The sequence below is a fragment of the Geotrypetes seraphini genome, chromosome 9, assembly GCF_902459505.1.
Source record: "Geotrypetes seraphini chromosome 9, aGeoSer1.1, whole genome shotgun sequence".
Taxonomy (NCBI): Eukaryota; Metazoa; Chordata; class Amphibia; order Gymnophiona; family Dermophiidae; genus Geotrypetes; species Geotrypetes seraphini.
The window spans coordinates 21,960,358-21,985,060 of NC_047092.1; the positions used below are offsets into that span (position 1 = coordinate 21,960,358).

At 43.5% G+C, this 24,703-nt stretch overlaps 1 protein-coding gene across 1 annotated transcript in view; it reads right to left on the reverse strand.

Moving 5' to 3' along the window:
• Positions 1-16,966, reverse strand: part of ODF3B (outer dense fiber of sperm tails 3B) — a 47,545-nt gene extending 30,579 nt beyond the window's left edge. The window contains exon 1 of the mRNA XM_033957641.1: positions 16,834-16,966. The gene's annotated coding sequence lies outside the window, so the exon portion shown is untranslated. The remainder of the gene's footprint in view (positions 1-16,833) is intronic.
• Between the last annotated feature and the right edge of the window lie 7,737 nt (positions 16,967-24,703).

Sequence of the window (24,703 nt, forward strand, 5' to 3'; positions counted from 1 at the left end):
ATGGAGCCAGAGAGAGAGAGAGAGAGTCGGGGCGGCAGAGAGCAGGAGAGTCGGGGCGGCAGAGAGCAGGTTTATTTCAGGGCTGGCAGGACAGTCGAAAAGGAGGTGAGCAACTGATCCCCAGCAGTCGCTTCTTCTTGATCGGCCAGCCCAGTCGGTGTTCAAGATTTTTGTTTAGTGAATCGCATCCCTGCCTGCTTTGCATGCCGTTTCCCCTCATTTGCATGCACGGATCGGAATCGGAACGGCACAGAGGTTAGTGAATTGGGTCAGAGGAAAATCGGGTCACAATGGGGTCACAAACCGATCGGTACACAATCGGTTTGCTTAGTTAATCTAGCCATTAGTCCCATAGGAGCCAGCTCAATGGGTGCTTGAGCACCCCCCAATATTAAACAAAGTAGTCTTTGACTATATTTAGGGAGGAGTAATTTCCTTAGCACCCCCAGTCGTTCCATAGCACCCCAATTGTTTTGAAAAGTTGGCTCCTAGGTTTAGGCCCACCAATAAAAGCATGCATTGGTAAAGCAGAAATCTAAGGGCCAAACACATTTTGAAAAGGAAGACCTAGCAGTCACCAAACAAGAAAGAGACAGATGTCATTACCTCTGAGACCCAGACTGAAGACAGTGTTGAGTTTTGGAGACCATATTCCTCCTAGGGAAATTCTGCAAAAAGTGTGAAACTTTTGTGCACAATATTTGAAAATTCTGCACACTTTATTTGTAATTTTCCTGTGCAGAATTCTCCCACAAAGAAAAAATATGCATATGAAATATCCCTACCCCCCACTACCACCACTACAACGTCCCTCTTCAGTTTCCAGCTTCTCCACTTCTTAGTTATATTTCTTCCCTTTATTGAGTTGTCCCAGGTTTTCTCGACCCCTTCTCCAGGATGAATATAATAACTCAAGTTTTGCCCCCTTTTTGTTCATCTGTTCTCCACCCTCTAGCAGCATTCTGATTTGAGCTCTCTATCCCCATCCCTCAGCCTTCACTGGCATCCCTATGTTTGACCCCCTAACTCCCAGCAAGACCCTTGTTCTATCCCCCAAGGTATCTTTTCTCTCTCCCAGGCTTTGCTTCAATCCTCACACTTACTCTATCTACCTTTTGCCCAACCATTCATTTAATTTACCTGCCTGGAAAGCAAGAGTTCTATCCAAGAATCTTTTATATCGACAGGCTTTTATTGTAGGATAAGTGAACATATGAATTCTACAAGTAGGCCTGTTAGAACAGTTCAGTTTAAAATGAGAGACCAGATACGTAGGGGCCAACCCAAATATTGATTTAAAACCAAGACAAGAGAATTTGAACAGAACTCTTGCTTCCAGGGGCAACCAGTGTAATTTTTGATAATAGGGACTTATATGTTCCCATTTTTTTTAAACCAAAGATCAATCTAACAGCTGAGTTTTGAATAACTTGAAGTCGTTGAAGGGTTTTCTTAAAAGTTCCCAAGTAAATGATATTACAGTAGTCAAGCATACTTAGAATGGAAGATTGAACCAATAAACGAAATGATACAGCATCAAAATATTTTATGATAGATCTTAGTTTCCACAATACCGAGAAGCATTTTCCAACCAATGCATCCGTATGTTCATCTAAAGTCAGGGATCGATCCAATGTCACTCCCAAAATTTTTATGGAATAGTCAATTGGAAAGGCCTGATCATTCAAAGAAATCGATAAATCTTTAATTTTGTCATTCGGGCTTGCCAGAAAGAATTTATCAGTGTAAAATGTATTAAGACCCTGTTCAAAGTTTCAGAATCTAAACATACGCATATCCCACATAATGGTTACTTGTTGAAGATGTTTTTCTGTTGCATAATTAATTCCCTTATGTGGGACAGATCCTTTGTATAGGATTCCAAATATTTTCTGGTCAATATTGAGCAAAGCCTCTCCCCACCTCTCCAACAATAATGAATATCCTGGTCCAGATCTCCCCCCACAACAGTAATGACTCCGGTTCTGGACCCACCTCCTGAGAAGGACTCCTTACTCCTATACTCCCCACTGGTAGTCTAGGAGGGTCTTTTGCGTAAGAGTGTTCCCCAATACCGCAGACTGCCACTAGAGGGCTCAGCAGTCATTTTATTTATTTAGTCATCTATTTAGTCCTTCTTCCCAAAGGAGCCCAGAACAGGTTACAAGAGTACATTCATAGTATGGGTAGGACAAACTTTAGTGAGAAATACAGACTTTACAGCATTTACAGTATAGACAAGGGTTTTTTTAGATTACAGCATTTACAGTGAAGACATAACATACAGACTTAGTAGTCATAGGGTGGATTAAATTGTAGTGTTTACAGTGTAGATATAACATGGAGGTAACATAGCTTTCCTAGCAGGTGGGTGTATCTTTGTTGTCGGAGAATGTGGTGGTAATTCAGATTATATTTGCAGTGGCCTGTGAGTTTAGAGATGTCGTTTGGTGTATTAGGCGGTGCCTTTGAGATCCATCTGTCTGGGGTGAGATCCATCTGTCCGTTTCAGGCTGGAGTCAGCATGGGTAAGAGTGACTGGAGATCACTTTTGCCCAGATCCCACTAGACCAGTGGTCTCAAACTCATGGCCCACGGGCTGCATGCGGCCCGCCAGGTACTATTTTGAGGCCCTCAGTATGTTACCATTGTTCTGGATCGTTGCCCGCCTCACTGCTGTAACCTCACTGCTGTAACACGATTGTCCTCCCCACTCCAGCTCACAATAGCGTACAGACGCAGGAAAGCACTTTCGTGAGGTTATAGCAGTGAGGCGGGCAACGATCCAGAACAATGATAACATACCACGGGCCTCAAAATAGTACCTGGCAGGCCGCATGCAGCCCATGGGCCGCAAGTGTGAGACCACTGGTCTAGTGGGATCTTCTGGGCAAGAGTGATCCCCGGTCACTCTTACCCATGCTGACTCCAGCCTGAAACGGACAGATGGATCTCACCCCGGAGGGATGGATCTCAAAGGCATTTTGATTTGCACACACATCCGGGGGTGGGGGGGTGGAGGGTGGAATATATTTTATAGTATTCTTTGATCAAATGTAAGTGCGGTTTATGACATTAATTGTATGTATAATTTAATGTACTTTGTTTTTGTTCTCGAATTAGGGTAGGAGGGAGGGGGGAAATAATTTATAGTATTCTTTGATTGATTGCAAGTGCTGTCTATGACTTTAATTGTATGTATATTTTAATGCACTTTGTTCTCAAATTGAAAATTAATAAAGATTTATACAACAAATTTGCAACTAAAGCTGGTCCACTGGCAGACATTTTTTAACCCGCATCAGCTTAAGTTCACGCGGCTTCCCGGTCTCACATTAAAGCAGCATGCAGAGGATCGTAGGTCGGCTGTAATGATCCTAGCAGGCTGCCGTAGCCTCAACAGCATGTTCCCTCTGCTGTGGACCCGTACGTCAGAAGAGGGGTGGGACTGCAGCAGAGGGAACGTGGTGCGGCAGCGGCAGTGCTCTGATTTCAACATGGCTCTTTTTCACATTGGCGAAGCTGCGCTGCACCTGGAGATGGTTGTGCGTTGCTCCACAGCAGAGACTGTGTGATTGATTGGTGCCAGCGGGGCCTGCCTGAGTATCATACGGTGGGTTGATGCTGACATCAGGGGACCTTCGTGGCCTGCCTTCTTCCTAGATGGTTGTTTTCAGCTGTTGGGCCCCTCTTTGGACTTTGGCCCTCTCCTGCCTCAGTATCTACGCATTGTGGATGCTCCCTCCTGTCTCAGACCGCAGGGTGGAGGTGCCTGTCTTCAGCTGCCGGGATGGAGGGAGGGAAGGAACAGAGGGTTAAATTTTGGGTCAAAAGGAAAGATGCCGGACCTCCAGGGGAGGGAAGGAAAACAGAAGGGAAGAAAAAAGGAGACTCTGGCAAGTGAGTAATCAGAAGATAACCAGAGCCTGGGACCACAACATGATTTGAATAATGATCAGACAACAAAAGGTAGAAAAAAATCATTTTATTTTCTGTTTTGTGATTACAATATGTCAGATTTGAAATGTGTGTCCTGTCAGAGCTGGTATTAGACAGCAGGCGTGAATTAGGACCTAAAAGAGAGAGGAAAAGTCTTTTTTATTTATTTTGTTTACATTACAGAGCCGGTGTGGGGTTGGAGCAGTTGGAGCCCTATACTTCGACTAAGACTAAGGGGTCCTTTTATTAAGGGGCGCATTTAGCGCGCACTAAATTGGTTCGCTTACCTTAATAAAAGGACCGCTAAGTATCTTAAATATAAATTCAGCTGCGACTTAGCCTATGTTTTAGATTTCTGCCCCTTATGTGATTGAGTTTGACACCCCTGCTCTAACCCCTCTCCTGCAGGAGCATCTCTCTCTCTCCCTCCAACCCCCCTATGGTTGCTTCTCTCTCTCACTCTCCCTCCAACCCCCCTCCACCAAGGGTGCTTCTTTCTCGCTCGCTCTCTTTTCCCCCAACCCCCCCTCTTGCGGGTGCTTCTCTCTCTTTCCTCCCCCAGCAGGATCTGGTGGTGCAGGCTTTTTGTCTCTCCAGCCCCAGCCCAGCCCAGCCCAGCCCAGAATCGAGTGCCTCTTCCCTGTCCCCCACCTACCTCCTGTGTCTGAATTCAAGAAAGCATGGGATATGCACATGTGATCTCTTAGAGAGAAAGAGATAATGGTTTCTGTGGATGGGCAGACTGGATTGGCCATTTGGCCTTTATCTGCAATTATGTTTCTATATTTAATCTTTGGGCTGGCTGGCAACAGCAATGAGGTAAGCCTCACCCAGAAGCCTTCATTTCTTGTTCCCGAGTAGGCAGGGCAGCTGCAGCATGAAGGCTTCTGGGGCAGGCCAACATCAGCAGGCTCATCTCGTAGCTGTTGCTGCCGGTCGGCCCAAAGATTAAATATTCAGTGGAGAAGGTAAGTGGGGGGACATGGGAGAGGAAAACCTGGACAAACTCTTCAAATTTAGAAAGAAGTCTGGACAGTCCTCTAAAAAAGAGGACATGTCTGGGAAAATCCAGACGTCTACGTAACTCTAGCCTGGGTAGAGTTGCAGAGTAGAACACCCCACCCCTCCCAGAAAGTCAATGGGGGTCTCTAACCTGCATTGAAGAACACTGCACTAGACCACAAGGGAATAATAGTACAGTAGGCCTGAGGGGACCTGTATGGGGTTAGGAGTGCTAAAGGAGGTTCCTTCTCTGGAAGGAGGGCCTGGAACTGGGTTTTTCTTGGGGAGGGGGCCCAGTACTAGGCCTTATCATGGGGGGGGGGGGGATCTGAAATGATGCATCTATTATCATTTGAGGGTCTGGAAAGAGGGGCCAATTATTAGTGGAGGGATGGACCGGGGGTCCATTATTGTTGGGAGGGTCCAATACTCTTGGGGGACCAAGGTAAGTGTGCTCTTGTTCAGGGAGAGAGGGAGGAAGGGGTAAACCTGAACATAACCCACTGCTTTCCGGAAGTCATGTGGATACCAGCAATATTCAGTGCTGGATCCTAAATAACTGCACCCCCAGAACACCCCTCCACTGCCAATTTTCCTTTATGCAGTTAGACCTCCAGGCTGATATTGCATGGTTAAATGCCGCTGAATATCAGCAGCTGGACAGCTGATCACAATTTAAGTGGGCAGGACTTTCCTCAAGCCCCAGCCAATCAGGTTTCAGGATACACTGTATATAAAGATAAACTGCAGCCCTTACAGCACATCCTGAAGAGAGCCACAGCATAATGGCCGACACATGTAGCGAGAACCGGACAACTGCAACAATCAATTTGATTGTTGTGTTTTTAATGACTGGTTTTATTTGACAAAGACATTTTAGAGTATAGTTTAGCATTTAAAGTCTCTGTTTAGAGTCTGAAATATAAACAGTTAGGAGCACAGATTAGTTTAGCAGTTAAAACACGTCTCTTTTTAGAGTTTAATATAAATTGCACGAAGACCTTATGAGACTGGGAAACTGGGCAACCAAATGGCAGATGATTTTAATGCAAACAAGTGCAAAGTGATCCATGTAGGGAAGAACAATCCAAAGAATAGCTACATGATGCAGCAGAGCTCCACATTAAGAGTCACAATCCAGGAAAAGGATCTAGGTGTCATCACTGATATGCTGAGATCCTTGGCTCAGTGTGCAGCAGCAGCTAAGAAAACAAATAGCATGTTAGGAATTATTAGGAAAGGAACAGAGAGCAGAAAGAGAATATTATAATGTCTTTGTATCATTCCATGGTGTGGCTGCACTTTGAATATTTTGTGCAATTCTGGTCACCACATCACAAAAAGCCATCATGAAGGGTGACTGAAATGATGACAGGGATGGAATGACTTCCCTGTGAGGAATGGTTGAAGAGGTTAGGGCTCTTCAGCTTGGAGAAGAGACAGCTAAGGGGAGATATGATAGACATATATAAAACAATGAGTGGAATGTGGTCCACTTGTCTACTTTTTCCAAAAATACAAGAACTAGTGGGCATGCAATGGAGTTACTAAGTAGCACATTTAAAACAAATTGGAGGAAATATTTCTTCGCTCGATATATAATTAAGCTCTGGAATTCAATGCAAAAAAATGTGATAAAAGCTGTTAGTGTAGCAGGGTTTTAAAAAAAGTTTAGCCAATATCCTTGAAGAAAAGTCCATGCCGTTATTCAGGTTATCTTTCTACCTTTTCCTTTACTAATATAATTGCTCTATATCAAACCCAATAGCTGTTGGTGCCTTAATCATGAGGTAATCCATTTGGAACTTTAGAGCGTACACTATCTGCTTCCATCTCTCTGCTTTGGAAAAACAAAAAAAAAAGTGAATTTGCAACTGAAGAAATATTTAGCTGTAATAAAAAGGGCCTTCCCCTAGATTCGACAAGCCATTCCCATTCCCACAAAGAATCAAAAAACCTAGAAATAAATGGATTACTGTGGGCTCTGGCAGGGGACAACCAGATGTAAATGTAAACGTTCAACCCTGCAAAGAATACCCCTGATAAAACGCTTTCTCTATCTTGAAAAGCATTAATGCTAAAAGAATAGGATCTGAAGTTTCAAGTTTATTAAGATTTTGATTTACACGCAAAATCAAATATTTTCAATGCGTATTACAAAAATTAAAATTTGGGAGGAACAACAACAGGAAAGGTAAAAAAGAAAAGATTATCTAATTTAAGAATCAAATGCATCTCTATAAAGGTAACTTTTTAAGTTCTTTTTTAAATTTTTCTAGAGAGGTTTCAGCGCGTAGAAAGATAGGAAGTTTGTTCCAGAGCTGAGGTCCAAAAATAGAAAAAGTTGTATTTCTTCTAGTGCCTATTATTTTTAGCGTTGGAATGGTTATTAAATTTTGTTCTGCCGATCGAAGAGATCTATGTTTCCACTATGGCAGGGACAAAGTAACCAAGGAGTCAGAAAAGAATGTAGCTTGAAAAAAAACAGACTGACTCTGTATATTAACACACCTCAAGAGCAGAAACTGCTATGCAAAAATTTTTTGCTCAGAGAAATGTAACTCTAAAGAGGGAGAGGAAACCCCCTCTTGGACGAAAGAGTTTTATCTTCCAATCATTGCTTAATAGATGCAAAAGCAATTCCCACTCAAGGGTGCGAGTAGTAAAAAAACTGAATAAATCTCTTAATATTGCTGTATGCTTTCAAAAAACTTTCAAACAACTTCAATTCTTGCATTCAGGTTGACACTGGACACTTTACAGTCATGAGGTTGAAAAATAAAGATACTTATCAGGGTCCCGACGCGGCCCCGTTTCAGTATCTGCTTCAGGAGACCCCGTCTGATCAAAGCTGAAAAGGGTAACAACCATAAGACAATTCCAAAAAAGTATCGTTCTTGAAATGAAACATCTCTGTTGCACAGACGGGGTCTCCTGAAGCAGATACTGAAACGGGGCCGCGTCGGGACCCTGATAAGTATCTTTATTTATTTTTCAACCTCATGACTGTAAAGTGTCCAGTGTCAACCTGAATGCAAGAATTGAAGTTGTTTGAAAGTTTTTTGAAAGCATACAGCAATATTAAGAGATTTATTCAGTTTTTTTACTACTCGCACCCTTGAGTGGGAATTGCTTTTGCATCTATTAAGCAATGATTGGAAGATAAAACTCTTTCGTCCAAGAGGGGGTTTCCTCTCCCTCTTTAGAGTTACATTTCTCTGAGCAAAAAATTTTTGCATAGCAGTTTCTGCTCTTGAGATGTGTTAATATACAGAGTCAGTCTATTTTTTTTCGATCGAAGAGATCTGGCAGGGGAATAGGGTATTAAGTACCGATATAAAAATAGAGAAGAGCAGCACCCAAAGTACCAGAAATTCATGAAGTAATGTCAAAAGAGACCAAAACAGAAAGCTGCTATGCTGAGAGACTCCATTACTAGAGGAATCAACTTGAAATCACATTTCAAGGGACAGAAACAGTTTAAATGCCTCCTGGCCAGCAGGAACACAAACCAATTTATGAGTGAAATCAGAGATGAAAGTAAATATCATTATCCATCTGGAAAATAATAATAATAACTTTATTCTTTTATACCGCCATAACCAAAGGTTCTAGGCGGTTTACACTAAAAGGAGCTGGACAATCAGCAAAGTACAATAATACAGTCAAAAATACAAATATTTGTAAAATAGAATTTTAACAATAAAACTCACTAAGTAATAAACTTAGCGAACAAAGTGGTCTTAATTAATTTCCGAAAACTGCAATAAGATAACATAGCTTGCTAAATACATTTACCTTGTTGCCTACCAGCTTGAAATGCTAGGGTCCTATCTAAGAAGGTCTTATATCTACACCCATTAATTTTTGGATAGCACATCTGTAGTACAGAGAAACTTCCAAATTTTGGAAGAGAGACTTAAACATGTGGAGGGGTAGTTTAGAAAGGACATCCAACTCAGAATGGATGTCCATCTCACAGATATTTACATCCTGGAAACATTCAGCCTGAACATCCATTTTACAAACTGAAGAATCAAAATCATGAACGGGAAAACGGTGTCAGGTCAAAAGCGCGCCGGGACAAAGGCGCGAGCAGACAATTGAGCGCAGCGCGGAGGCGCGCACCAAAGAAAATTACTGTTTTTAGGGCTCCAACGGGGGGGGGGCGTGGGGGAGGAACCCCCCCACTTTACTTAATATAGATCACGCCGCGTTGTGGGGGCATTGTGGGGGGTTTGGGGGGTTGTAACCCCCCATATTTTACTGAAAACTTCACTTTTTCCCTGTTTTTAGGGAAAAAGTTAAGTTTACAGTAAAATGTGGGGGGTTACAACCCCCCAAACCCCACACAACGCCGGCACGATTTGTATTAAGTAAACTGGGGGTGCTCCCCAACAAAACCCCCCGTCGGAGCCCCTAAAACAGTAATTTTCTTCAGCGCGCGCCTCCATCTTGCGCTCAGTTGTCGGCGTGCACCTTTGTCTTCCGCGTTGTTGTCTATGAACCAGGAAAACAAGGGACATGAGCGTCTGCATGGCAGCAAAGGAACATCCATCTTATAAAATTTCTACATGATACAGTCAGTGTGAAATTATATTTGTGTTTATTTTGAAGGGGTCTATCATAATCACCAGTTTGTCTTAAGAAGCAAAACTTTTGGAAAAACGTGTTGTCCAGTGTTATCAGTTTTCGAGTTGACAATGGTGTCTCACATCTTTACAACGATGGTGGTAGCTGCAGCACATCTGCACAAAGCAGGGATCCAGGTTCATCCATACTTGGACAATTGGCTGGTCAGAGCCCTGTCCAAAGCAGAAGGTTGCCAGGCAGTGGCATAAGTTGTACAACTCCTGCAGAACCTGGGATGGATTATCAATTTCCAGAAGAGTCTTCTGGACCCCATCCAATCTCTGGAGTACCTGTGGATTCTGTTCAACATGGCAGAAAGCCATGTTTACCTTCCGGAAGAACACAAACTGAAGCTAAGATGCCAGATTTTTGAAATCCTGTCAATGTTGGCTCCTAAGGCTTGGCATTACCTACAGCTGCTAGCATCCATGGTAGTGACCATAGATGTGGTGTTTTGGACAAAAGTTCACCTACATCCTCTTTAGAGTGCGCTACTATCCCGCTGGTCTCCACGAGTCCTCGGGAGGGGGGAAATGCAGCTGGTACTCATTACAGTCCTTTGGACCAACATGAGGTCAGTCAGTCTACACTCCAGCACATGAAAATCAGGGTGAGCTGTGCTCCCAGGGGAACTCTTTCCAAGCTGCCTTAAACATTAGTGCGGGCCAGCTTGGTAGGTTCCATATAAAGGGTTACTCCCCCCACCCCAGCTACAGCCCTCTGAACCCAGAGGCTGTATCTTTTCCCAGGCAGAGCTGTCCCAGGATTTCTGGGAACCTCTATAGCATCAGGAAGTCTCCAAGGTCGGATAAAACCCACAAAATAATAAAACAGATGCAGAGCATCTCTTCTCGCTTGCAAAAGAAAGAACTGAGGAACGGAGGCACTGCCCAGTGACATAAAAAAGCGGAGCCGAAAAATGTAATCGATGCCTTTTGCAAACCTCACGAGTGAAGGGAAGAAACCTACTTGTCAAGCCTACTATACCCTGTGCACTAGAATAGATGCCTACTTTTTCTTTTAATAGAATACTAGTGTAGCAGAGCAAATTTGAAGCACAACTTACAATAGCCATAGAGCTAGTGTAAATGTTTGCATCTAGAATGAATTGTTTAAAAAACACATATGTAAATTCTAGTACAGTATTCTATAATTTATGTGCATAACTGTGTGCCCTGTCTATGTTGCGCTCAGATTCTGCCCATATGTACACGCAATTTCAAACAAGGCACCATTTAGGTGCCATTTATAGAATAACATATAAACAGGATGGAGGGCAGCTACTAAAATGGTTAGTCTTCATCGGTGGCATAGTGAGGATGGGAAGCAGTCGGAGTGGTGGCACTCCCCCCCTGCACCATGCTTTCTGACACTCCGTTCCATCCCCGCCACACTCATGCTCTCCATTACCTCATTAAATCTTCACCAGTGCAAGCAGATTCTCCAGCCTGCTGCTCGTGCCGGCGTTGGCTTTCTCTCTGATGTCATTTCCTGGAAGTGATTTCAGAGGGGAACCAGGCTAGCATGAGAAGCAGGCATGAGAAGCTCAAACAGGCAGGGATTCGGGTAGCTTGTTCTACGCATGCGGCGCTGCAAGGCAGAAGGGACAGAGTCTGGAGTTGGCAGCCGAAGAGAAGGGCACAGAAAGGAGGATCTTACCAGCTGAGCGGGGCTCATTGGGGGGGGATCATAGGAAGAGATAGTGAGGGGCAGCTGAGTGAGTGCATTTGTAGGTAAGTACAGGGCCGGATTAATGGGTAGGCCCAGTAGGCATGTGCCTAGGGCCGAAGTTGTCAGGGGGGCCTGTTGAAGAAACAGAGGACTCAGGTGTTTGTTTTTTTTTCCTTTGGCAATGTGGGCCCCCTGGGCAAGATTGGCAGTGCTGGGCTCCCCCTCCAGGGAGATCGACAACACCGCCCTCCACCCCTGGCATCAACAGCAACGAACCAGAATAAGTGACTACGGAGGGCGTGGAACGGCAGACATGGGGAGTTGCTGCAAGGTCCCGCAATGACTGTGTCTTCCAGCTCTGCTCAGGGAAGAAGTGATGTTGGAGGGGGTGGACCGGCCTGTGCAGTCATCGTGGAACCTTGCAGCAACTCCCCGTGTCTGCCGGTCCACCCCCTCCAACGTCACTTATGCCGATTCATTGCTGTTGATGCTGGGGAAGGGCAGAGTTGTCGATCTCCCGGGGAGGGGGGGGGAGGACCCTACAATGTCGATCTCCTGGGGGGGGGGGCAGTGCTGCTGATCTTTCCCAGGGGACCTGTGCTGCCAAAGGAAAAAAAAACCACCTGAGTCCTCTGTTTCTTCAGCGGGCCCCTTCCGACGTAGAAGGGTAGTGGAGGGAGAGAAAGGGGGCAGATGCTGATGGAATTGGTGTGCAGGGAAAGGGGAAAGAGATAAGAGGGAAGGATACTGGATGGAATTGGGTTGAAGGGAAAGAAAGGGGACAGACACTGATAGAAGTGGGAGGATGGGAGAGGAAAGAGTGAAATGCCAGACCATGGGGGTATGGGAGAGGGAAGGGAAGAAGATGGATGCCACAACAATGGGGGGGGGGGGGTGAGGAAAAGATGGAAGGGAGAAGGAGATAATTTCTGGAAGAGGCATAGAAAGAGAGCAGAGGCCATATGGAAGAGGCAGAAAGAGGGCAGACAGTGGATGGAAGGAAGAGAATGATGAGAAGATGAGGAAAGCAGAATCAGACAACAAAGGTAGAAAAATATTTCTATTTGTTTTATTTATTTCTTTTTGCTTTAGGATAAAGTATTATTGTAGCTGTGTTGATAATCGTTTATTAATAGAAACTGGAAATAAGGTGATCCTGTTTATTGGACTAATTTTAATACATTTTTTACTAATTCAGAGACCGTAACTCCTTTCCTCAGGTCAGGACAGGGAAACTGTAATAGCAGTATAGTTTACTGACCTGAAGAAAGAGGTTTTAACTTCTGAAAGCTAAGTGAGAAATGTATTAGTCCAATAAAATGACAGGCACTAAATTTTCTTCCCATCATGCCCCATGCCTCCTACCCATTTGCAAAATATAAATTGGTGGGCTTCCCAAAGCCCTCCCAGCTGAAGATCTCTTCCTCTAGGAAGGAAGGGGAGATTTGTTCAGAGATGTTTGGAGGTTGCATAGAAGAAAAACTGTACACTAGCACTGGTATGGTAATCTTTGTTGTTTGCTTTGAATTTTAAAATAAAAGAAAAAATAAAGAAGTAAGTAAATAAATGGGGGCGGGGCAGGGAATGGGGCCCAGTGTACTTGTGTGCCTACAGGCCCTTGATGAATTAATCCTGACCTCAGTAAGTACAAAGAGTTTGAATTGTATTTGGAAACGGATGGGAAGCCAATGAAGTGACTTTAGGCGAGGGGTAATGTGAGTAAAGCAGCTCTCCCGGAATATGAGTCGTGCAGCCGAATTCTGGACATATTGGAGGGAAGCGAGATGGCTAAACAGAAAGCCTGAAGGTAGCGAGTTGCAGTAGTCTAAGCGTGAGGTGATGAGGGCGTGGATAAGTGTTTTGCTAGTGTGCTTAGAGAGGAAGGGTAGAATTTTGGTAAAATTATAGAGGAAGAAGTGGCAGGTTTTAGCGATATGTTGTATCTGGGCGGTGAAGGAAAAAGAGGAGTCAAAGATGACCCCCAAGATTATAAGCAGACAAAACAGAAAGGATGGGAATATTGTCCACAGAGATGGAGAAGGAGTGAAGCGGAGAGGTAGGTTTAGGTTGTGGGTTCAAATCCCTTACTGCTCCTTGTGACCCTGGGCAGGTCACTTAATCCCCTCATTGTTCCAGGTACACTAGATAGAGTTTGAGCCCGCTGGGACAGATAGGGAAATATGATAAAGTACCTGAATGTAGACCACTTAGGATATAAGTGGTATATAAATAATTAAATAAATAAAATAAAATGACCAGCTCTGTTTAAGCCATATTCAATTTTAGATGGCGGTGAGACATCCAGACGTCAGTGTCGGACAGGCAGGCTGAGACTCTGGCCTGGATTTCAGTAGAGATATTTGGAGCAGAGGGGTAGATCTGGGAGTCATCAGCATAGAGGTGATACTGGAAGCTGTGGGAGGAGATCAGCGCTCCAAGTGAGCAAGTGTAGATTGAAAAAAGGCGTGGTCCCAGGACAGAGCCTTGAGGTACACCAATCGATAGCAGGAGGGCTGTGGAGGAGGAACCACCATTGCATACACTGAAAGTGCGATGGGAGAGATAGGAAGAAAACCAGGAGAGGACAGAATCCACCCCCCATGAAACCCGCTACCCCCCTCCTCCCCGAAGTAGCTCAGCAGGAGGGATGCCCCCTCCCTCCTGCCACCCCCGCACCCCCCCCCCGAAGTTGCACGGCAGGAGGGATGCCCACTCCCTCCTGCCACCATCCCCATGAAATCCGCTATCCCCACTGAAGTAGCTCAGCAGGAGGGATGCCCACTCCCTCCTGCCACCCCCGCAAGCCCCCCCCCGATGTTGCACGGCAGGAGGGATGCCCACTCCCTCCTGCCACCATCCCCATGAAATCCGCTACCCCCACTGAAGTAGCCCAGCAGGAGGGATGCACACTCCCTCCTGCTGCCACACCTCCAAACCCCAGACACCCCCCGAAGTAGCCCAGCAGGAGGGATGTTGCCACCCCCTCGGAACTCACGGAATCCCCCAACCAGTGACACCCCCAAAACCTCAACCCCTGATACCCCTCAAACCTTCAGACCCCCATCCCACAGCCCTAAGCCCCATATCTTTGATGAAGAAAGGCTGGCCTAAGGGATGTTTGCTCCCTCTGGCTGGAAGACCGCTTCTTCATAATGGTGGGTCTTCCCCTTCCCGGTGTATCCTGATTGACCCAGGTGTATAAGGCCCCTCCTATGGCATCTGAGCCAATCAGGGTCTTACATACCTTCCTGGTGCATCTCAGAATGCACCAGGAAGGGGAAGGAAGGCCTGCCATTTTGAAGAGGCGGGCTGGCCGGCCAGAGGAAGTAAACATCCCTCCAGCTAGCTTTTCTTCATCAAAGGTATGGGGAGGATGTTGTGGTGGGCTTAGGGGTGCGAGGTGAGGGTCTGGAGGTTTGGGGGGTTGGGGAGGTGGAGGGAGTTCCGTGGGCATGGCAGCAGGAGGGAGTGGGCATCTCTCCTGCCGGGCTACTTTAGAGGGGGAATGTTGGGGGTTCTGGGGTGGTGGTGGCAGGAGGGAGTGGGCATTCCTCCTGCCAATTTTGGTGGTGGCTACTGGGAGTCTCCTGCTGCAGCCACTCAGCTGATTGTGGCAGGGATATTTTCCCCCTAATCAGCTGAGCTGCAGGACTCCCTGAAGCTGCAGCTTCGGGGAAACCTGCCAGCTCAGATGATCAGGGATTCCCTTGCCACAATCAACTCAGCCGACCATGTCTACTTTTAGCTTTTGAAATGTAGGCCAGCATTTTGCTGGCCTACATTTCAGGCATCTTTCATGGCTCTAGGGAGATGCCTATGGCCGCTTAAGCTCACTCAAAGCCACTTCCAGGCTAAACCATCCCCATCCCCAGGCTTGGGTGCACTGCTTTCAATGCATATTCATTGGGGCAATCCTGAAAACCCGATTGGATTCCAGCCTTCGAGGACCGGAGTTGCCCATGTCTGTCCTAGACCCATGACAAATGCCTACAGTGTAGGACAGTGGTTCCCAACCCTGTCCTGGAGGAACACCAGGCCAATTGGGTTTTTAGGCTAGCCCTAATAATGAATATGCATGAAACAAATTTGCATGCCTATCACTTCCATCATATGCAAATCTCTCTCATGCATATTCATTAGGGCTAGCCTGAAAACCCGATTGGCCTGGTGTTCCTCCAGGACAAGGTTGGGAATCACTGGTGTAGGAGACCTGCCTCAGGGTTTATCTTTTTAAAAACGTGTGTCCCAATTGGCTGCCAGATGGCGGTAGGACACCTACCACTGCCTACAATTGGGACGCCCATTTATAGAATCAACCCCTAACTGCTTAACTCAGTTTTAGTAAAATATTCTCAAGTTGCACAATATGATACCTATTATGTGTGCTAGTTGAAAACTGTTCATAAAAATTTCTATGATTTCAGTAAAAATACAAGGGGCTGCTGAAAATTTCTCATCCCAACCAACAAAGTTAGGGCAGTCTCCATCAAGGGTGATACACTTAATCCAGTGACTTTCCACATTTTGGGCAGTATTTTTCTGATGGAATGAAAAAAGTGGAAAATCACTGGACTAAGTGTATCACCCTTGATGGAGACTGCCCTAACTTTGTTGGTTGGGCTGAGAACTTTTCAGTGGCCTCTCCTATATGAATGCAATATTTGCTATACATAAATATTTTTTTTTCTATTCACACACCTCCAAATTCTGTATATGGTGCCTAAGGTAGTGCAACTGATGCTAATTAAAAGTTATGAATAGAACTCAGAAAGCACGATTCTATAAAAAGTATATATGCCAACTGCAGTGTGCAAATTTGAAAGGGAGTGTGGCCAGGGCATCTCATGGGTGTTCCTAAAAGCTATGCACATTGTTATAGAATACACCTGATGCATGCACAACCTAGATGCAGGCATTTAGGACTGCTTTTAGCTAGACTAAATGGATACACCTAACTTATATGCTAAGTGTGATTCAATAAAAGGTACATGCACCTTAAGCACTGCTCTAATCAGCACCAATTTTTTTTTAGGTGCCATATATAGAATCAGGCCCATATGAAGTTGTAGCGATATATGCTGACAGTTGTCTAAGTAACCATTATTTTTGCTGGGCTGTCAACCTTGCTCCATTTTCTCAGGGCAGGCATATCTAGCCCTGGCATTACTGCACTGCATGCATGGAGTCCTGCCTGTCTTTGGGAACATTAATAAAGAAAACTGAATTTCTAATGAATGCATAGAATCAGCAGGAGTCATTATTCATATTTGCAAACACTGTGTCTGCTGCGAAACCTTACTTTGTTGCAGTATGAAAATGCTGAGATATATATATATATATATAGTTACTTTGTAGTCAGATCTAACTGAAAACTGGTTATATTTCTGTACCTTGAAACAGGATAGTTTTTAAAATGTGAACGTTACATGGAGTTTATGCAGAAGTCAGTCCTAGCACTTCATTCTTTGCAATTTCTCTATGGTACCCACGGGCAGGGTATGGCAAAGAGGAGAACAGAGATTCCTGCACATGGACAGCAGGAGTTGGGGTGAGAGCATGGAGGCGGCAGAGGTCGCCTCGGGAACTCACCTGTCTGCAGTGTCCGCGGGATGCTCTTCCATACAGGGTCTCGAGCCCCGGATGTGCGCGCGGCTGCGGACGCTGCACTGTCCCTGCAGAGCGGGCCAGCTGAGATTTACCCGCACCATTGTTTACACCTCTCCTAGCAACCATCTTTCCGGCCCCTGTCAACCGTGACCTAGGCAACCGTGAAGCACGCTGCGCCGGAGCTTGGCAACCACGCATGCGCTCTCGACTCTTACGCGTGCTCGGGCGCCGCCAATCGGCAGAAGGGAGAAAAAACGAAACGTGTTCCCGCGGTGACTTCTTAAGTGAATTCCCAAGTTCATTCATTTCCCCGATGCGATCCGTTAGTTACCGTCAGCTCTTTCTCGCCATCCTCATGCTTTGTTAGGTCCCTCTGTTTCCCTACACTGCCTTCCTTTAGTTTTCTGTCTACCAGAGGTCCATTATTTTCGAGGACTCCCATTTATTTTTAGACACTGCCAATCATTGAAAAAGCAACATAAGTTCCTCCAATACATACCACGGAACGTTTGAATTCTGGTCACCTTGAGATTAAGGTGTATTAATAGGGGGACGGCCCGGGGGGGGGCATGCTAAAGGTTATATAAGAATGCCAACTAGCTCCAGGTTTAGTCATTAGGGTTGATCTGTCACACATACATTTATAATCTTGCTTTTCTCAGAGGATGTAATAGCAAAATTTACTGTCAAGTCAACCCTAGGTTCCACTGTCTGACCACCTGCATTGGAGAGAATTGGGGCTGTTCTGGGGTTAGGAACCTCTACAGCGACACAGCTGGCCTGCAGAGATCCACCAAGATGATGCCCCACTTCAGGACTGGCATTAGAGGGCAACAACTAGGGTAATTGACTACTGAAGGGGATTGTGGGCAAGTGGGTTTTGGAGCCCCCTGTATGTCTAAAACTGGTCCTTCTCCTCTATAAGCTCTGGAGCACTGGCAAGTCACATTGATTCAAATCCTTAGCCTAGTACACCTTCTGACTGTATGACAGCTATCTCTCTTGCAACAGAGAAGACAGTGGGAATGGACAATGAACAATCCACCACAGCCAGGAGGATAAAGTCAAGCCTTCTTTATTTCAATCTAGGATGTACAGTAATAAGGACCCTTCTTACTCCAATATTCCGTATAATTATTTTCTTTTTCTTTAAGACCTCAGAACCACCACTCCTCCGTCCCTCACTAGGTGTTTTAATGGATATGTAGGTTGGATGACAGCGGTTATGTGTGGATCCCTGACGAAACTTCGATGAAACATGTCGAGTCCTACCGCTTAACTTATCGTGAGATACAGACACACCTCCATTACTAAAGATAAGTAACATAAATTACACAAAAAAACAATGAACAAGAAGCTTTATGCACTAATTTAAATTATGAATAAGTAAGACCGGCGAGGAGTTCACCATATGATTCTCCCCGTTAAAACACCTAGTGTGGGACGAAGGAGTGGTGGTTCTGAGGTCTTAAAGAAAAAGAAAATAACTATACGGAATATTGGAGTAAGAAGGGGAAGCTAATGTATAGCACATTAGTACCTTAGAAACTTGGGTATAAGTGGACTATTAATTTTCTAAGTTACATTTTTGCCATTTCTGTGGGTCTGAACAGTAATAAGGACCCGACATAATACTATGTTTCGGCAAACACAAACGCCTGTATCAGGGGCCACTGTATCTCAAGCTTTCACAGAGAGAGACTGTACTTTTACAAATAAACAAATCCAAACTGAAGCACATCCAGGAGGAAAAAACTGTAAATCAGAGCTATCTCTCTAAACATCCTTCTCTCTTTAAGATCCTCACAAGGCGAACAATTTATGGTACCTGGATTAAGACAAATTAAACTAGAGATTACAAGAGAACTTTCTCCTACGTGGGGCCAACTCTCTGAAATACTGTGTTTTCTGAGGATCTGTCATATTGTGCATTTCAAAAACAACTGAAGTCAGCTTTATTTCAGCAACACTATGGATACCATTTCATTGAAATGACAAGTCTTTTATTTTAGTAATATTACAGATTTTTTGAAAATTTAGATAACTGAACTCAGTTTTATTTAAACAACATTATAGATTTTGTTGCTAACCTTTCATTGAAATGACTGAAATCTTTGATTTTTAGTAATATTACTGATTTTTTGAAAATGTTAAACTTTTTATTGAAACGATTGAAGTCTTCTATTTTAGTAATATTATTGATTTTATTGCAATTTTTTTGTTTTAGATTTTGAGCTTTATTGTATAAGATACCTTTATAGATATATTTTGGTGTATTTGAAGTTTGTAACTTTGTAAACAGCTTAATAGTTTGGTATATGTGTTATATCAAGAAAACAAATCCAATCCAATCCAACGCATGCTGTTGGAGGGGCAGAGATGCTAAGTGTCACTCATTTGCAGTGTTAAATAATCAAATGAAGGCTATCTCACTCTGTGTGCATCTTTGCTCATTCAATAGAGCCTCAGTACAAGTGAACTGATTATGATCACTGTTGTCATGAGAGACAAGCCTAAGAGAAAAAAAAGCTAAGTGGACCCACCAGTAGGAAGAAATCTAAACACACTTTAGTAATACACTGTAGTTCACCAACTTCTGTCAAACCTAATTTGCATAATTGTCTTTAATAGTTGCCACGCCCACTTCTGGGTTGTCAGCCAATCAGAATTGAGTATCTGCCTTAACCCCACCCCTTTTGGTGGTATCACAAGAAGTAATACAATAACTGCTCAGGCTGCACCCACTCGCTTCCCTTCAAGATGGCGGCTATCAGGGCATTTCCTGTTTTATAGTATTTGTTGGCATACAGCATGGGGCCACAAACTCATTTCAAAGGGGCAACTATCAGATAAAGACTTTAAGGAATGGCTTAATGGGATACATTCCGAATGCCATTCACACCAGATAGCTATAAATAAGACAAAATAACAGCATGTGTGTGAATTTGTTGACAAAGCTGAAGAGATGAAGGATCGGTTTAGAGCCAGATCAAAGGGCTCTCTTGTAAGCTTTCTTAATAATAGGGGCTGGATAGCCCCTTTGTCTAAACCAGGGATCTCAAAGTCCCTTCTTGAGGGCCGCAATCCAGTCAGGTTTTCAGGACTTCCCCAATGAATATGCATGAGATCTATTTGCATGCACTGCTTTCAATGCATATTCATTGGGGAAGTCCTGAAAACCTGACTGGATTGCGGCCCTCAAGGAGGGACTTTGAGATCCCTGGTTTAGACAAAGGGGCTATCCAGCCCCTATTATTAAGAAAGCTTACAAGAGAGCCCTTTTTTTATAACGGATGTGTACAAATAAGGGTACTTTTACCGGTATATACACTGACTTTGGATCCATTGGAATGGCTATATGTAGGGGCGTGGCTTGACGATCATGGCCGCCAGACGTGCCGACTGAACTCTCCTCACAGCGCTGCGTTTAATCGAAAAATATCTAACACGCTTTGAGATTTGAAACGCTCCAGATTGCATCCTCATTATTTACTATATCATAGCTGAGCGACATGTCTTCAAATAAACCCACTAAGACTGAGCAATCCGGCACGGGACCCACTAGTGGTAAGAGGCCTAAGCACGAGGTCGCATCGCCCGTAAAACAGCCGCCGAACTCAGTGGAATCACAGCTCGAGCTTATCCTAACTGAGATGCGAGCGTTTAAAAGCCTTATGTCCCAACAAGTTGAGGAATCCCAACTTATTAAAACAGAAATTGAGGCTTTAAACGCACAGTTCATTGATGTTCGGCATAGAATCGACGCACTGGAAGACTTCAAAACCCAACACGTGGCAAACATTTTGCTCATACCGCAATGCAATAAAGCCATTTCTACAATGCAAGCGGATCTGGAGGATCTGGCTAATAGAAGTCGCCGAGGAAATGTACGCATCCTGGGAATCCCAGAATCCTCTGAAGGATCGGATACCATCACCTTCTTACAATCCTTAATACCATCTTTGCTGGGTATAACCTTTGATCCACCGCTGGAACTGGAACGCGCACATAGGGTTCCATCCAGACCTTCCCCGAATCAAAAAACGCCTCGGCCTATTGTAGCCAAGCTGCTGCGCTATCAACACACCTTGCAGATTCTGACTTCTGCAAAAGAAAAGAAACAGATTCTCTATCAAGGCAAGAAGATTCTCTTCGTTCCTGATCTGGCAAAAACCACTGCGGCTAAAAGGAAGCTATTTCTGCAATTGAGACAGGACTTAAAGGACATAGGAGCCCGATTCGGCTTGCTCTACCCAGCGAAAATGCTTGTAACTCACAACAACAAAACAGTAACGTACATGGATCCAGCTGAGCTTCAGATATATATTGAGTCTATTAAGATGCACTGATTCTGTTAGATTGTTCTATTATTCCATAATATGTTCTAACATTCAAAGATATTGTTATTTCACCGCCCTGGTGTGTTAATGTCATTAGTCTCTCTTACACATGCGCTGTGGCAGGGAGACAGTAGTCTGCTGCAGGCTGCTCATGAGGTTTCAAGCCCTCCCGTTCTCTTCTTTCTTCTTTCACTTGTCATTCCTCTGGCACTGTTTGCCTCTTATAGGTCTGACATTTTGTTGTTGTTTACAGGTTCAGAATTGGTTTTTCTCCTTGACACTGTACATGCTGATGATTGCTAATATACATATATACTCTTTTTCCATTATCATTATAGCAACTGCACTGATTTTTCCTTATGATTAATCTACATATTCTAACTTTCAATGTCAATGGTCTTAACCACTGTATTAAACGGAAAAAAGTGTCGAATTATATTAGATCATTGAATCCTGACATTATATTCATTCAGGAAACCCACCTTTCCCATGCTGATAATATAAAAACCAACCTGCAAGGTTACAATGCTCCAATTTTTTCACCAGCACTGAAAAAAAAAAATGGAGTTTCCATCTATATTAAAACCTCTCTACCTATAGTTATACATTCACAAACTACAGATTTAGAAGGGAGATGGTGTTTACTACATGTCTCACTCTATGATTCCCGTTTCACATTGCTGAATGTCTACGCCCCGGTATCTGACTCCCCGGAGTTCTACCGTTCTCTACAATCTGTCCTGCTACCTTTCTCGCAACATCCACTCATTATTGGAGGTGATCACAACCAACCACTTGATTATATCTTAGACAGAACCTCCTCCTGCAGACCTACAAAATCCAAAACTCTGGCAGAAATTAATTCTCTAATTACTAACTATACCTTAGTAGACCCCTGGAGACTCCTGAATCCCACACAAAGAGATTACACTTATTTCTCAGCTCCTCATAATTCCTACACAAGACTGGACTATTTCCTACTTTCTTCTTCCCTAGCTTCAGATATAACTCAAGCTACTATACATCCCATTCTCATATCGGATCACGCACCAGTATCTATTTCTATCAATCTGAAAGGCCCGAATAGATCCTCATCTAGCTGGAGATTGAACAATAGCATCTTAGCTGATGAAGATGCGAAACGAAAACTTCATACTTTCACAGAAGAATTTTTCCTGCATAATTCTTCACCTGATATTTCCCCGACTACGCTATGGGAAGCCTATAAAGCTACATTGAGAGGGCAAATAATTAGTCTAATGGCTTGGAAAAAAAAACAATTAACTCAACGTCTCACTACATTAGAAACTGACATCAAATTACTAGAACCACAATATACCTCTGACTTGTCCAACACCATCATACACTCCCAACTTATAAAATATGAATATAATTCTCTAGCGTCCAAACTAGCCAATCACGATATTTTCCTAATGAAATCTGGACACTATATAGGGGGTAACAAAATGGGACGAGCTCTGGCTCAATACCTCAAAGGGAAAAATAAAAAACGATCCCATATTACTTCTATCACTACCCCTAATGGCACTCCAACCACAGATAAACAAAATATAACAACTGAATTCGAAAATTTTTACCTTAAACTGTTTCAATCTGAAATTTCCTCCACAACTGAGGACATTTCAAATTATCTTGAATCCATTAGTCATCCAAAATTATCCTCCAACTTCAAAAATATCTTAGACGAACCTTTGACAATTCAGGAAATCCGAAATATTATAAAAACGCTGGCCAATAATAAATCCCCAGGCCCAGATGGCATAACCAGCGAATTTTATCAGACATTTTCCTCAATTATCTCTCCTCATTTACTGTCCTACTTTAATTTTGTTCAAGCACATCCTGATCTCCAAAGAAATTTTTCAGAAGCCCATATTGTAATATTTCCTAAACCAGGCAGAGATAGTACACAACCCAAAAATTATAGACCCATTTCATTGCTTAATTCTGATTATAAGATATTAGCAAAAATTTTATCAATCAGGTTAAGTAACGTTATAGATTATATAATCTCCCCCGACCAAGTAGGATTTATTAAACATAGATATATTGGAGATAACTTACGCATTTTTCACACTGTTAATGATTACGCCAAGACCATCTCGGAACCTGCAATAGGCCTCGCTATCGATGCGGAAAAAGCCTTTGATCGGGTAGAATGGAGGTTCTTGTTGCAGGTTCTGAGATGGTTTAATTTAGGTGAATCTTTTATTTCATGGATTCGGGCCCTTTACTGGAAACCACTCTCCAAGATCTCCATTAATGGATCTTTTTCTACACCTATTACACTAGAAAGAGGAACTAGACAAGGTTGCCCTCTTTCCCCTCTCCTTTTTAATTTATCCCTGGAACCTCTCCTTTTAGCAATTAAACAAACTTCTTCTATGCAGGGAATTCCCTTAGCTACAAGAGAACTCAAAGTTGCAGCATATGCTGATGACATAATGCTTTTCGTCAGGAACCCTTTAACATCCCTCCCCTCCTTTATACAACTTACGGACACCTACTCCACATACTCAGGATACAGAGTCAACTGGGAAAAATCAGTTATAATACCGCTCAATAATCAAATATCCCAAACGGAACTATCCTCATTTCCATTTGCATGGTCCTCCTCTTCAATCAAGTATTTAGGCATTCATATACACAAAGATCGAGACATTATAATGAACACTAACATCGCCAAATTAAAAGACCTTGTTATAGCCTCCACATCTAAATGGAAACCTCTTTATTTGTCCTGGTGGGGACGCATATCCTCCCTCAAAATGACCTTAACACCACAAATTACTTACATCTTAACTATGCTACCCGAACTAGGTAAACCCTCCTTCTATAAATGGCTTGATAAACGAATTACTGAATTTATATGGGATAATAAAAAACCTAGGATAGCTTTAAATCAGTTAAAGGCACCCAGGATGTATGGAGGAGTAAATATCCCTGATTTTCGTAGCTATCAACTTGCATCACTTGCTAAATACGGATCAAAATGGATCACACATACTCATTCCCAAATTGTCTCAATTTTACCCACCTGGCTAGAACTAGAAATCTCAGTCTGCAATCCAATTCCTATTAATATCATTCCTACAATGTCTATTCCCTCCAGACTTAAACCCTTCTCACTCCTCTCAGCTACTACCACAGCACTCCGTATGCTAGATCGTAAGGCCACCCAATCTATTTTTACACAGAAGAACATGGCCCTCTGGAATAACCCAGCTATTAAACACAACAAAAAAGTTTTTAATTGGACATCCTGGAGTAAGCTGGGTATCTGGCAGGTCCAACAGCTCTATCATAATACCACTTTATATACTTTCCCAGATCTCATAGCAATTTATCCAACCCTTTTTGGCAAACAAGCTCAATGGATGCTATTGTCCTCTGTACTTTCTTCCATACATTACTCAGATAATTCCTGTATTAGTAAATGGAGTTCTCTGCTTGAGACACAAGGAAAAGAAATATCATACTTCTATAAAATT